At 47.1% G+C, this 13,051-nt stretch overlaps 1 protein-coding gene across 1 annotated transcript in view; it reads right to left on the bottom strand.

Annotated features, from left to right (window-relative positions):
• The window catches only part of LOC147108083 (uncharacterized), a 69,891-nt gene extending 58,208 nt beyond the window's left edge, over window positions 1–11,683 (bottom strand). Inside the window, exon 1 of the mRNA XM_086004550.1 lies at window positions 11,575–11,683. The gene's annotated coding sequence lies outside the window, so the exon portion shown is untranslated. The remainder of the gene's footprint in view (window positions 1–11,574) is intronic.
• Between the last annotated feature and the right edge of the window lie 1,368 nt (window positions 11,684–13,051).

The raw sequence follows: 13,051 nt of genomic DNA on the forward strand, positions 1-13,051 counted from the left end.
CTACAATTTAGGAGTTGTAGCCGACCCTTAGTTAAGGGCACATTGTTGGCCAGCTTTTTAGCAATTGGGATTTAATTTGCAGCAAGCACAGCTGGAGGAGAATCAAAGGAGGTCGGAGAAATTAAGTTGCAAAATACGGTATGAAACCTATTTTAGTTCTTAAAAATCTATCACAAGGTAAAGGGTGATCATTAGAGAGAGGATATAGGATGTTAAAAACATAAACAAGAAAGATACACGGGATCTCTTTAATTCAATAAGAACCACTGCTTTTGTAACCTGGAAACTCCAGCCAGTGTTTGGAAGGGGTGAACAGCAAGCTTATTTGAGTCTGTGTTGAATGCTGGTGCCCCAAGGCATCAGTTGCCCATGTGAAAGTGCTCCATTTATACAGCGCAGAGCCATTGAAAATCTCACTGTAGGACAGGCTGGAGGAGAAGAACTGCACACTGTACTGCCACAACAAGGTTGTCCTGGCATGACACCAGCTTCCCAAGCTGGAGGAGCCGAAAAGGAAAACAAGTTTTTCTGCGCAACGATACGAAATCGTACCTTTTGTTTTTCATAAAACCCAATCTTCATCAGTCGTTTATTCAGCGCACCGCAGCTGTGATTAAGACTGAAAAATAACATCAAGGGAAAAAAAATAAAATGAACCAGTGGAAATTAACCACCACCCCCTCTGCCCACATATGTGGTACAGACTGGATTCAACCACTTGGTAGACAGCTTTGAGGCATGAAAGGATATTTTGTTCAAATATTATGGGTCTGATCTGTGGAGGCTGGCCTTGTGCCAATACGTTGTGTGGTGCCAGTATAGTCTGCTCCTTCAACCCTGGCTGCTTCTCCTGCAGCCAGATATTGAAAATCCCCACCGCTGCACAATATAAATGGGGCAGTTTCACTACATAATCTGGTGCCTTTGGGGGCTATATTGACTTTGGCCGACAGTGTAAAATGAGCGATGTCGAATCAGCCACCCATTATACACGCTCCCCTAATTTCCTTTCCATTGACAACAACTTGCATTTATATAGCGCCTTTAACATAGTAAGACTCAGTACAGTTCTACAGTGATGGATACTCCCTGTAATACATGGCCACTGGGGTCGAGTGTTCCACCCCGGTTAGTGACCCACACTTAGTACAGTTCTACAGTGACAGATACTGCCAGTAATACATGGCCACTGGAGTCAGGTGTTCCACCCCGGTTAGTGACCCACACTCAGTACAGTTCTACAGTGACAGATACTCCCAGTAATACATGGCCACTGGAGTCAGGTGTTCCACCCCGGTTAGTGACCCACACTCAGTACAGTTCTACAGTGACAGATACTCCCAGTAATACATGGCCACTGGAGTCAGGTGTTCCACCCCGGTTAGTGACCCACACTCAGTACAGTTCTACAGTGACAGATACTCCCAGTAATACATGGCCACTGGGGATCCACAGTCTCAGAATAAGAGATCGGCCATTTAGGAGAAATTTCTTCACTCAGATGGTGGTGAATCTTTTGGAATTCTCTATGCCGGATGGCTGTGGAGGCTCAGTCGTTGAGTACATTTAAGACAGAGAGTGATATATTTTTGGATATTAAGGGAACCAAGGGTTATGGGGATAATGCAGGAAAGTGGAGTTGAGGTAGAAGATCAGCCACGGTCTTATTGAATGGCGGAGCAGGCTCGAGGGGCCGAATGTCTTTTGTTTCTTATGTTCTAAGATGTCCCAAGGCATTGGGGTGTGCTGTGTAACAGACGGTTAATTCAACATCACCCATTTTACACCTGTGCTCAAAGTTAAAATGACTTCCTTTGTGTGTAAACATCATGGACTATTGGCCATTTAACACAGGCTCAAATAAGTGTTACGTTCACCTGTGGCAAATATTGGAGGGACTGGTATGAGATCAAGGGGTATGGGGGAGAGAGCAGGAATATGGTATTGAGATAGAGGATCAGCCATGATCATATTGAATGGCGGAGCAGGCTCGAAGGGCTGAATGGCCTACGCCTGTTCCTATTTTTCTATGTTTCTTTTCTATGAGTGCAGCCCGTCTCACCCTCATCTGCAACCCTCAGCATAATTTGCTCTTTCCTGTGCCTCCAGGACAGTGAGATGTGACTGGAGCTGCCATTCAGCACTGTGCCCTCTCCTTCGCTTTCTTCCCTGCTAGAGAAAACAAGGGAACACTATTAAGAGGTGGGGAGATTCCACAGGATAAGCAGGGACCCCCTGCAAGTGGCATTTGGCCAATCAATAATGAAAGAATCAAGTGGGGGGGGGGGGTGGGGGCGAGACTCGAAAGTAAGAAACTGCATTTATATAGCGCTTTTCACATCCTTAAGGCACTTCACAGGCAATTAATTTTTTTTTTGCCATGCAGTTACTGTTGTATTGTAGACAAATGTAGCAGCCAACACGCGCATATCATGGTTCCACAAACAGCATTGAGATAAATGATCATATAATCTGCTTTGGTGTTGTTGATTGAGCAAGATATTGGGCAAGATAGTGTGATCTTTTATGCCTACTTAAGAGGTCAGTTGAGGTCTTAGTTTAACAGCTCATCTGAAAAATGGCACCTCCAACCATGCAGTACCCCCTCACCACTGCACTGAAGTGTTGTCCTAGATTAGGGGTTCAAGACCTGGACTGGGGCCTGAACCCAGAACCTTCTGGACTCACTACCGCTGAGCCAAGCTGACACCCGAGTGAGGCAGGGCTCAAGATGTGGAGGAGTACCTTGCGCTTGAGTTGAAGACTGCATGCACTGCTGTTCAGGGCTATTACTGGAGCTATGAAACTGGTGCCAAAAAGGTAGGCGAGTGAAAAGATCTAATTTCAGGGCAAGTTAGTCAGCTCTGCTGATAGTATTTTTGTTTTCAGCACACCAGACAAGTGAAAGAGCCATTCAAAAACTCCCCACTGTGGCATGAAATCAGGAGCTCATCGTGTTGGGAATCACAGATGCTGGAGTACACTACCTCACCCAAGTGACCATTCTTCATGCATGTGCCCAGACAAAGTAATTAACATTGGCACATGTCAGAGTTGAACCTAACCCTGTTTCCAGTGATAGTGATCAGAACAGGAAGCTTGGATGATTTGCTCTCCATAGCTCGTGGCACTAAGTTCAATCATGGAGCTCCAGTTGCTGGTCTGGTTATGTTCACCTCACTCAGCACAGGCCTGGAACTGAACCAAGCACTTAGAACATAAGAAATAGGAGCAGGAGTCGGCCATTTGGCCCTTCGAGCCTGCTCCGTCATTCAATAAGATCATGGCTGATCTTCTACCTCAGATTATCCCCATATCACTTGATTCCCTTAATATCCAAAAATCTATCGATTTCTATCTTGAATATACTCAACGACTGAGCCTCCACAGCCCTCTGGGGTAGAGAATTCCAAAGATTTACCACCCTCTGGGTGAAGAAATTTCTCCTCATCTCAGTCCTAAATGGCCGCCCCCTTATTCTGAGACTGTGACCCCTGGTTCTAGACTCCCCAGCCAGGGGGAAACATCCTCCCTGCATCTACCCTGTCAAGCCCTGTAAGAATTTTGTATGTTTCAATGGGATCACCTCTCATTCTTCTAAACTCCAGGAAATATAGGCCTAGTCTACTCCAGCTCTCCTCAAAGGACAATCCCCCCCATTCCCGGTTGTCTGGCTCAGGAATACTATGGGAACTTTGGCTGATGTCCTTCCCAGTCCAAGGATACTGAGGTCAATTGTAGTGTCCAAACCAAAGGCATGGCCAGGCATAGGCAAGGGTGAGATGAACAAATGAAGTTGCAGTTGCATCAAAAGCCAGGTCCGAGAGGTGCAGGTGCGTGACTATAAGCAGTGACAGCCTTGTGCGTCGCTAGGAATCTGACTGATGCACAGGGATGTCCCCACCTACAGTCAAGCAGGCGCACCATATCGATGAAGATCAGAAGAGAAGAGCCTGTCCCTGACGTATGCGGACGTCGGCAAGCACAGCCGTCTCACCACGGGGGTTCAAGCCTACGTAGGAGGGAGCTGCTCATTCAGGAAACGCCAACATTTTATGGGAATGGCCCCTGGGAGTATTACATGGAATTATGTACGGTCCAACGACAGGCGGTGCAGCAAAGGAGGGAGGGCCTTGTTTGGAGGTGCAAGCTGCGTAGACGTTGCCAAGGGAGTGCGTGTGAAACTAGTGACGCATCAGCAATGCAATCTATTCTGGGATTCTCAGTTTGATTCTACGCATATAAAGGTTAGCTGAAACACATGTTTCTTGTGCAGTAATGCTTCCTGCTATCAATGAGCTGGTTTATGCTGAGCCCCGCTGCCTAGGTCAATGATTAACTTGCAAACACCACACACAGTCAACGCCGCATCAACACCGGCCTGATTCGAGCATATTCCTCAACCACACAGAGAATTCCAGCAACCAAACCACTTCCCATTCACTCCTACTGTGGAGGAGTCCCCATCCAAGCATAATATTGAATCACAATGTCTTGACGCAGACATTAAGGCCTAGAAATTCACTAGCCTTAGCGCCGCTTTTGAGGCGCTAGAGGGACTAGCGCCAGAGTTATGGCCAGTTGAAAAATTCCCTGGGGCCCTAAAGCGGCGTTGCACCGGTAGCGCTGCGCCGGCACCGATGACGTCATCAGTGTGCGCAGCGTCCCGGTTGCCATGCCGATGGGCCCCAGCGCCGAAATTCAGTTGCGACCGCCTCGCCCGTGGCAGCCGCAACTAAGACTCTGGCAACCGAGTCTTACACAAGTTAGCACCGGCGCATTAAGGTCGCGCGGCAGCCGGCCGCTTTCCCGCCGGCCGCTTTCCCGCCGGCCGCTTTCCCGCCGGCCGCCTGCCCGCACCTCCCTCCCCGGACTCCTCCACCCCCCCCCCGCGGAACAGATGCATCTGGCCTGCAAGCCCGGCACTTGTCCGAGGTGCCGGGCTCATTTTTGAAAAAAACAAACGGCCAGCGATCGGGTGAAGGCAGCGCCTCCTTAACGGGAGGAGGAGGCCTGCACTTCCCCAGCCTGCCGCACTGCATCGGGTGCCGCAGCGCCGGATTAGCACCGCAATTCGGCACTCAGCGCCCATTGGGAGGCACTCACGCCCACCAGTAGCGCCGGCAGCCGTCTGGGCGCGGCGCTACTGAATTTTTGGCGCGCGCAAGGGAATTAGCACCGGCGCTAAATTTCCGGCGCTAAAGCCCTGGCGCGGCGTCAACTCAATTTCTAGGCCTAAATGTTGCCCCTGCTGCTCAGACTGCTCAACAAGCTAAATACTCTACTGTCACATCCAGGCCAAATTTCACCAAGAGGGAACGATCAGCAGGTTTCAAAGTCAGTTCTGTGTCAGCGGTAACTTTTTGCTAAGAGTTTAGATTACACAGTTAATAGCAGAATTAAATAGGCTGCGGCACAAACATATCCAAATTGGAGAGCTGTCAAAGGTGGAGAAATGTTAGGAGTGAGATCAGTGATCAAAGAGAGTGAGACCAATCACAAACCCAATGAAACACATGGCGCTGTGTTTGTTTTCTTCTGGAGAGATACATCGAAATAGGTTGCATTTTTGGACCAGCAAGGAGGAAGCTTCTCTTCCAATGAGTGACAACTTGACAGGGCTGGCAAGTTAGACTGTTGCCTATGTGGTCAATAGAAATCACGAGCCAAGAACAACATTAGTTGATAAAATAAGTTTTGCCTTTGTCGGAATTGGAGAACACGCAAGGCATGAAATGGGCCAATTCACCGATCCCACAGTCCCATCAGGGAGCCTTGTTCAAAAGAAGCGCAGGTCAACAAGGGTGCTACAGCACCGTAGTGCCAATTCTCTGACCTGTTTATTGAGTAGATTGGGCCTATACTCTCTGGAGTTTAGAAGAATGAGAGGTGATCTCATTGAAAGATATAAGATTCTGAGGGGGATTGACAGGGTAGATACTGAGAGGCTGTTTCCCCTGGCCGCAGAGTCTAGAACTAGGGGGCATAGTCTCAGGATAAGGGGTCGGCCTTTTAAGACTGAGATGAGGAGGAATTTCTTCACTCAGAGGGTTGTTAATCTTTGGAATTCTCTGCCCCAGAGGGCTTTGGATTTTCAGTCTTTGAGTATATTCAAGGCTGAGATAGATAGATTTTTGGACTCTAGGGGAATCAAGGGATATGGAGATCGAGCGGGAAAGTGGAGTGGAGGTCGAAGATCAGCCATGATCTCATTGAATGGCGGAGCAGGCTCGAGGGGCCGTATGGCCGACTCCTGCTCCTATTTCTTATGTTCTTACATATCCTCTTCAAGGCTGGAAACATGGGATCAATAAATTTACCTAAATAAACAATATCAACTTTTGCCACCTGCTGAAACTATTTGTTCTTATCAAAGTAATGCGAGAGATGTTTCCATGGTTACATGCACTGCCCAGTGTGGTACTGAGCCATTCGAGACTAGGTAGGCCCTAGCTCCAAGTCCTGCCCTGCACTGAGACAATTGATCTCAACTGGGACAACGATAAGGTTTCTACAATTGGAGGCCGGAAAAATTCAGTCGGGTTTCCCGCTCCTTATCAGTGCCCATTGACTACTGCTGGGAAGTGACTGTGTTGGGTGAGGAGTGAGGGTCCGGCGTGCCTGTGAGAGCTGAATAGTCTTGCACAAGGAGAATGGCCTGTTGAGTGAGATACCAGAAGGCTGCCAGCACAAGTGGGACCGCACTGCCGAGAGAATCTGCACCTCCAGCTGAGGAACAGAAAAAGACTGAAAGAAAATGAGGGGAGTTTGGCTTTAAGTGTGTTGTTTGAGAATTCCACATTCCTGGATCTGGAATAAGAAAATGCTATTTTTCTCAAAAACATTTCTGACTTTTTTTTCGTTCCTGGGACGTGGGCGTCACCGGCAAGGCCAGCATTTATTGCCCATCCCTAATTGCTCTTGAGAAGGTGGTGGTGAGTCGCCTTCTTGAACCGCTGCAGTCCGTGTGGTGAAGGTACTCCCACAGTGCTGTTAGGGAGGGAGTTCCAGGATTTTGACCCAGCGATGATGAAGGAACGGCGATATATTTCCAAGTCAGGATGGTGTGTGACTTGGAGGGGAACTTGGAGGTGGTGGTGTTCCCATGCGCCTGCTGCCCTTGACCTTCTAGGTGGTAGAGGTCACGGGTTTGGGAGGTGCTGTCGAAAAGTGTATAATTCAGACTGTGGCACAGTGCGATGTTATAGTGTAAAAGTACTGTACATTCATCTGTGAATATTCATCGATGAATATTCTGACGGCAATCATGGGTTGTTTGAATAGGTATCCATAAATAGGACTGCAATCCAGCTGATGCACTCAGCTGGAGGGAGACCCTGGGTGTGTGTGTATGTGCTGAAGCGGTAATGTGGCTGTAACAGTGATAAATCAGAAATAAGCTGAGCAGATCTGTTAAAAAGAGAACGCTGCTCTTCAGCAGCTCTACTGCTAAGGAGAATGGATAATGATAAGTGCAACATCTTCCGCTACAATGTTCAAAGTTTGTAAATTTGTGTGTTCGTGTAACGCTGAATATCTGAGACTGTACAAATCGGCTTATCACTGAACACCGACCCCAGGTTATTTAATGGATGCAGTTGGCTTGTCAGCCCATTTGCTTTCACCGTTTCCGAATACTGACCTCCCATTACACTACTCAGCTGTTCCTTAAATCCTGCAGCGAGTGTCCCACCTCCTGACTCCCAAAGCCTTTCCACCATCTACAAGGCACAAGTCAGGAGTGTCTGGATGAGTGCAGCTCCAACAACACTCAAGAAGCTCGACACCATCCAGGACAAAGCAGCCCGCTTGATTGGCACCCCATCCACCACCTTAAACATTCACTCCCTCCACCACCGGCGTACCGTGGCTGCAGTGTGTACCATCTACAAGATGCACTGCAGCAACTCACCAAGGCTTCTTTGGCAGCACCTCCCAAACCCATGACCTCTTCCACCTAGAAGGACAAGGGCAGCAGGCGCGTGGGAACACCTTCACCTCCAAGTCACGCACCAGCCTGACTAGGAAGTATATCAGCCATTCCTTCATCGTCACTGGGTCAAAATCCTGGAACTCCCTCACGAACAGCACTGTGGGAGCACTTTCACCACACGGACTGCAGCGGTTCAAGAAGGTTGCTCAAGGGCAATTAAGGATGGGCAATAAATGCGGGCCTTGTCAGCGACGCCCACATCCCGTGAATGAATTAAAAAGAAATGAATCTGCTGTTGGTCTCAGTTACTCCTTCTGGTGACCTATTCTAGCTCTCGAGTGAAAGAAATTAAAGAATTAAAAACAAGTGATTACATTCTGGCTGTTTGGAGGCTGCCACCTCTAAGATTTCTGAGGCTGGGAGGACAGGGATGTGATGCTTTGTTACTTGGCCTCAGCGCCCAGCTCCAACATCTTCCCTCCTCCACATAGCACTCATTGCTTTCAGGGGAGCTATCACATGTCTGTTTTAAATCTTTTTCGTAACACACAATCTTTTTCCTAAATGAGTCTGAGAGAGAGGATAAATTCATTGTTTAGTGCTCTCTAGGGGCGTTCCTTTAAAGGACTGTTGTCATCCCTGAAAGCTATCTCACAAGCCACTCAAGTTAAAATGAACTCATTCATCTAATTGGAACCAGCTACAAACCTACAGGGATCTGAATTACCCAGGGCCCAAAAGAAACATTGAACCTTCAGCATCACTGACGAGAAAATAATTGATACACTCACTGTCACCCCTTTATAAACTTCAGCTCATCCAAAACTCTGCTGCACGTATCCTAACTCACACCAAGTCCCATTCACCTATCACCCCAGTGCTCACAGACATACATTGGTCCCCGGTCCCTGAACAACTTGATTTTTAACATTCTCAGCCTCGTGTTCCAATCCCTCCATGGCCTCGCCCTTCCCTATCTCTGTAACCGCCTCCAGTCCTACAACACCCCCACCCCCCACCCCCGAGATCTCTGCTCTCTTCCAATTCTGGCCTCTTGTGCATCCCCAACTTCCTTTAACCCCACCAATGGCGGCCGTGCCTTCAGCCATCTGGACTATAAGCTCTGGAATACCCTCTGACGAAAGGTCATCGACCTGAAACGTTAACTCTGTTTCTCTCTTCACAGATGCTGCCTGACCTGCTGAGTATCTCCAGCATTTTCTGTTTGTATTTCATTCAGCTCATTATGCCTGCTCTATCCGGAGAGTATGTCTAATTGTTCTATCATGAGGTTTCCCCACCCACTCCACTGCCACTCGTTGATTTCCTACTTTAAGGATCACTAAGGGGAGCATTTACGTTACAGCTGTATTGTTGCTGCAACACAACAGTAGTTTCACATTGTGCCAACCCTGTAGTTATAAGGGCCAATTTTCCAAGCACAGGCTGGCATCCAGGAGCCTCGTCCCCCAGTGGCACAGATCGGCAAACCACAGCCAGTCGCGCCTGCGATTTCTCAATTAACACATTCTACAGATAACTGAAATGAGGCCACATCCACCCAAGTAAACACGTCTACAAAAGATAAACATAACTACCAACATATTTATTAAAAGTAAGCTTCAGTTGCCCATAAACAAATCCCTAGCCTATATAGCGTTGAGTTGGCGAGGCTCAGGAAATAGTGTAAATGAATCTGGAGTCCGACCCAGTGGAGGGAATCTCGCTCCACTTCACTGCGGGAGTCAGGTTGAGCCTTAACATCCCATTTACACAGCACAACTTCGGCTTTGCTGTGAAGCTGGAACCACTTCAAACTAACACTAAACTTGTGTTATAAATGTTCCTCCCTTGAAAAGATAAATCGAGTAGTGCTTTAATATCTCGACATCCCTCTTCCCAACAGCCATTGACTGTTTACAGCCAATGAAGTACTTTTTCAAGTGTAGTCACTGCTGTAATGTAGGAAACGCGGCAGCCAATTTACACACAGCAAGCTCCCACAAACAACAAACAACACTGGCTCCTTTTTAAAGGTATCAATTGACCACGAATCAATTCCCTTCTTTGAGTATCTGTTCCACATCTCCAATATCCAATGGGAAATGAGTATTTTCTAATCTCTAACCTTGTTTGAAGCTTGTTAATTTTAAACGTGCGTCGCTTACCCCTGTTGACAAGAATTCTTATTGCGTTAACCATAAAAATACAATTGAAAAAAACCGTATAGTTGATATCTAACAATCTGTAAAAATTAGAGATAAAATCAGCAACAAGTTCCCCTCAATGTTAACTTTGGCTCCTGTTAATAGAGAGTTTTCCAGTTCAGTGCCATGTTACTGATGATCATATTTGTATTGACAAAGCTCTTTATCACATTAAGATCATTGTCTGTCAGCCATGGCTCAGTGGGTAGCACACTCGCCTACTGAGTCAGAAGGTTGTGGGTTCAAGTCCCACTCCAGGGACTTAAGCACAAAAATCTAGGCTGACGCTCCAGTGCAGGGCCGAGGGAGCGCTGCACTGTTGGAGGTGCCGTCTTTTGGATGAGATGTTAAACCGAGGCCCCGTCTGCTCTCTCAGGTGGACGTAAAAGATTCCATGGCACTATTTCGAAGAAGAGCAGGGGAGTTCTCCCTGGTGTCCTGGCCAATATTTATCCCTCAATCAACATAACAAAAACAGATTATCTGGTCATTATCACATTGCTGTTTGTGGGACCTTGCTGTGTGCAAATTAGCTGCCGCATTTCCTACATTACAGCAGTGACTACACTTCAAAAAGTACTTCATTGGCTGTAAAGCACTTTGAGACGTCCGGTGGTCGTGAAAAGTGGTATATAAATGCAAGTCTTTCTTTCTTAAAATATCTCAATACTCCACACTGTGAATTACTTTGAGGTGCAGTGACTGCAGGTAAAATTGTCAGGCAAATTCGACTAGCTGCATCACACTAATAGCACTGAGCTAAGCTAAGAGTTAATCTGTTTGTTTTGGTGGTGTCAGTTAAGGTAGTAATGTTGGCCGAGGCCATCGAGAGAACTCCCTGCTCTACTTTAAGATCCACCAAACCACCACTACAGGCCGTTGGAGCCTCGGCTTATAACGTCTCACCTGAAGGACGGTGCCTCCGACATTGCAGCACTCCCTCAGCACCATACGGGAATGTCAGCCTAGATTATGTGCTCAAACACCGGTATGGGACTCAAATCCACAAACTTCTGACCCAGAGACAGGAGTGCCACCGAATGAAAGAAAGAAGGCAAGAAAGACTTGCATTTCTATAGCGCCTTTCACGACCTCAGGACGTCCCAAAGTGCTTTACAGCCAATGAAGTACAAACAGACAACACTTCAGGTTATCAGTACAAGATCCCCTCACGGTAGACATTGTAAAATATCCAACACATCTCCATGCAAAGCAGTTATATGTTATGTGCATGAACGTTAAAATTCTTCTTACATATTACACCGTTCAGCACGGTGTTTTGTGCATTGAAACTTACTGAAATATGTGTTCAATAGTTTTGCACTTTACTATGAAACTATCACTTTGTGTACAGCTCTGGAGAATTACACAGGTCTGATTAACAAGTGGATTAAACAGCTTTAACTAGTATGAAGAGAACTGAGATCTACTTACTGACTGGAAAGTGACTGCCACAAGCTTTCAGTAGGACTCTATCAGCTCCTTGAAAGTGAGGTTAACAGTAACACACAGTACTTGCTGGGAGCAAGAAAATGTGATTAGAGTCTGGGGCTTGACGGAGTCCACAGTTACGACCCAACCCCCTCACAGGCTCAGGTCCAATCACATCGCCACTGAGCTCACCAATCAGCAGCGTGTTTTCTTTTTGCATTTTCTCTCGCACAAAGACATTAAGCAGTCAATTGACAGGAACCAATCCTTTTGCACAGACCTCAGACCCCTTCAGAAACCTACAAGTGAGGACAGTACATGATTGTTCACCCTGACTACAAATTTCAGAGGATGTACAATTAGACTGTGGTCCCCTTAAGTATACCACTGCGTCTCTACACTCTACTGCACACGTATCTCAGTGAAACACTTAACCCTTTAGAGGAATCCAGCAAACAAATACTTAAGCCAGTTTTCAGTTTGCTTTACCTTCATTTGGATGATATGACAAATTGAACAGTTGCATACCATCATTGTAAAGTGTCTTGTCAGGCTCATTGCCACGGTTTATACACAGAGCTATCAACCCTGGCTCAGTGGTACAACTCTTGCCTCTCTGTCAGGAGGTTGTGTCTTCAAGTACTGAGCAGATAATCTAGGCTGACACTCAAACACCAACACCATCTGAGGTGCTGACTTTCAGATGAAAATGCTAAACCGAAGCCCTGTCTGTCCTCTCGGGTGAGCTGAGAGTGACTGCCCTTGACATCAAGGCAGCATTTAACCGAGTGTGACACCAAGGAGCCCTAGGAGTCAATGGGAATCAGGGGGGAAACTTTCCGCTAGCTGGAGTCATACCTAGCACAAAGGAAGGTGGTTGTGGTTGTTGGAGGTCAATCATCACAGCCCCAGGAGATCACTGCAGGAGTTCCTCGGGGCAGTGTCCTAGGCACAACCATCTTCAGCTGCTTCATCAATGACCTTCCCTCCATCATTGTGGTAAACCACTGTTTGTATTCCACTGTGTACATGCCTGGACATGCCTCGGCTGACTCCTCCCACAAGTCCTAGTATAAAGGTGACTGCTCCCCAGCCCTTTGTATTTCTGGACCGGTCGACCACTCGAGGCAGACCTTCATTCTTTTGTTAATAAAAGCCTTTAGTTACTCTCTTAACTCTCAGTCTTTTATGAGTAATTGATAGCGCATCAATCATAAGGTCAGAAGTGGGGATGTTCGCTGATGATTGTACGATGTTCAGTTCCATTCACAATTCCTCAGATAATGAAGCAATCCGTGCCTGCATGCATCAAGACCTGGACAACATCCAGGGTTGGGCTGATAAGTAACAAGTAATATTCGCACTACACAGGTGCCGGCCAATGACCATCTCCAACAAGAGAGAATCTAGCATTCTGCCCTTGACATTCAATGGCATTACCATCGTCAAATCCCCCACCATCAATATCCTAGCGGTCACC

Source organism: Somniosus microcephalus, chromosome 13, assembly GCF_052327205.1.
Source record: "Somniosus microcephalus isolate GS21.2 chromosome 13, FLI_Smic_1.0, whole genome shotgun sequence".
NCBI lineage: Eukaryota > Metazoa > Chordata > Chondrichthyes > Squaliformes > Somniosidae > Somniosus > Somniosus microcephalus.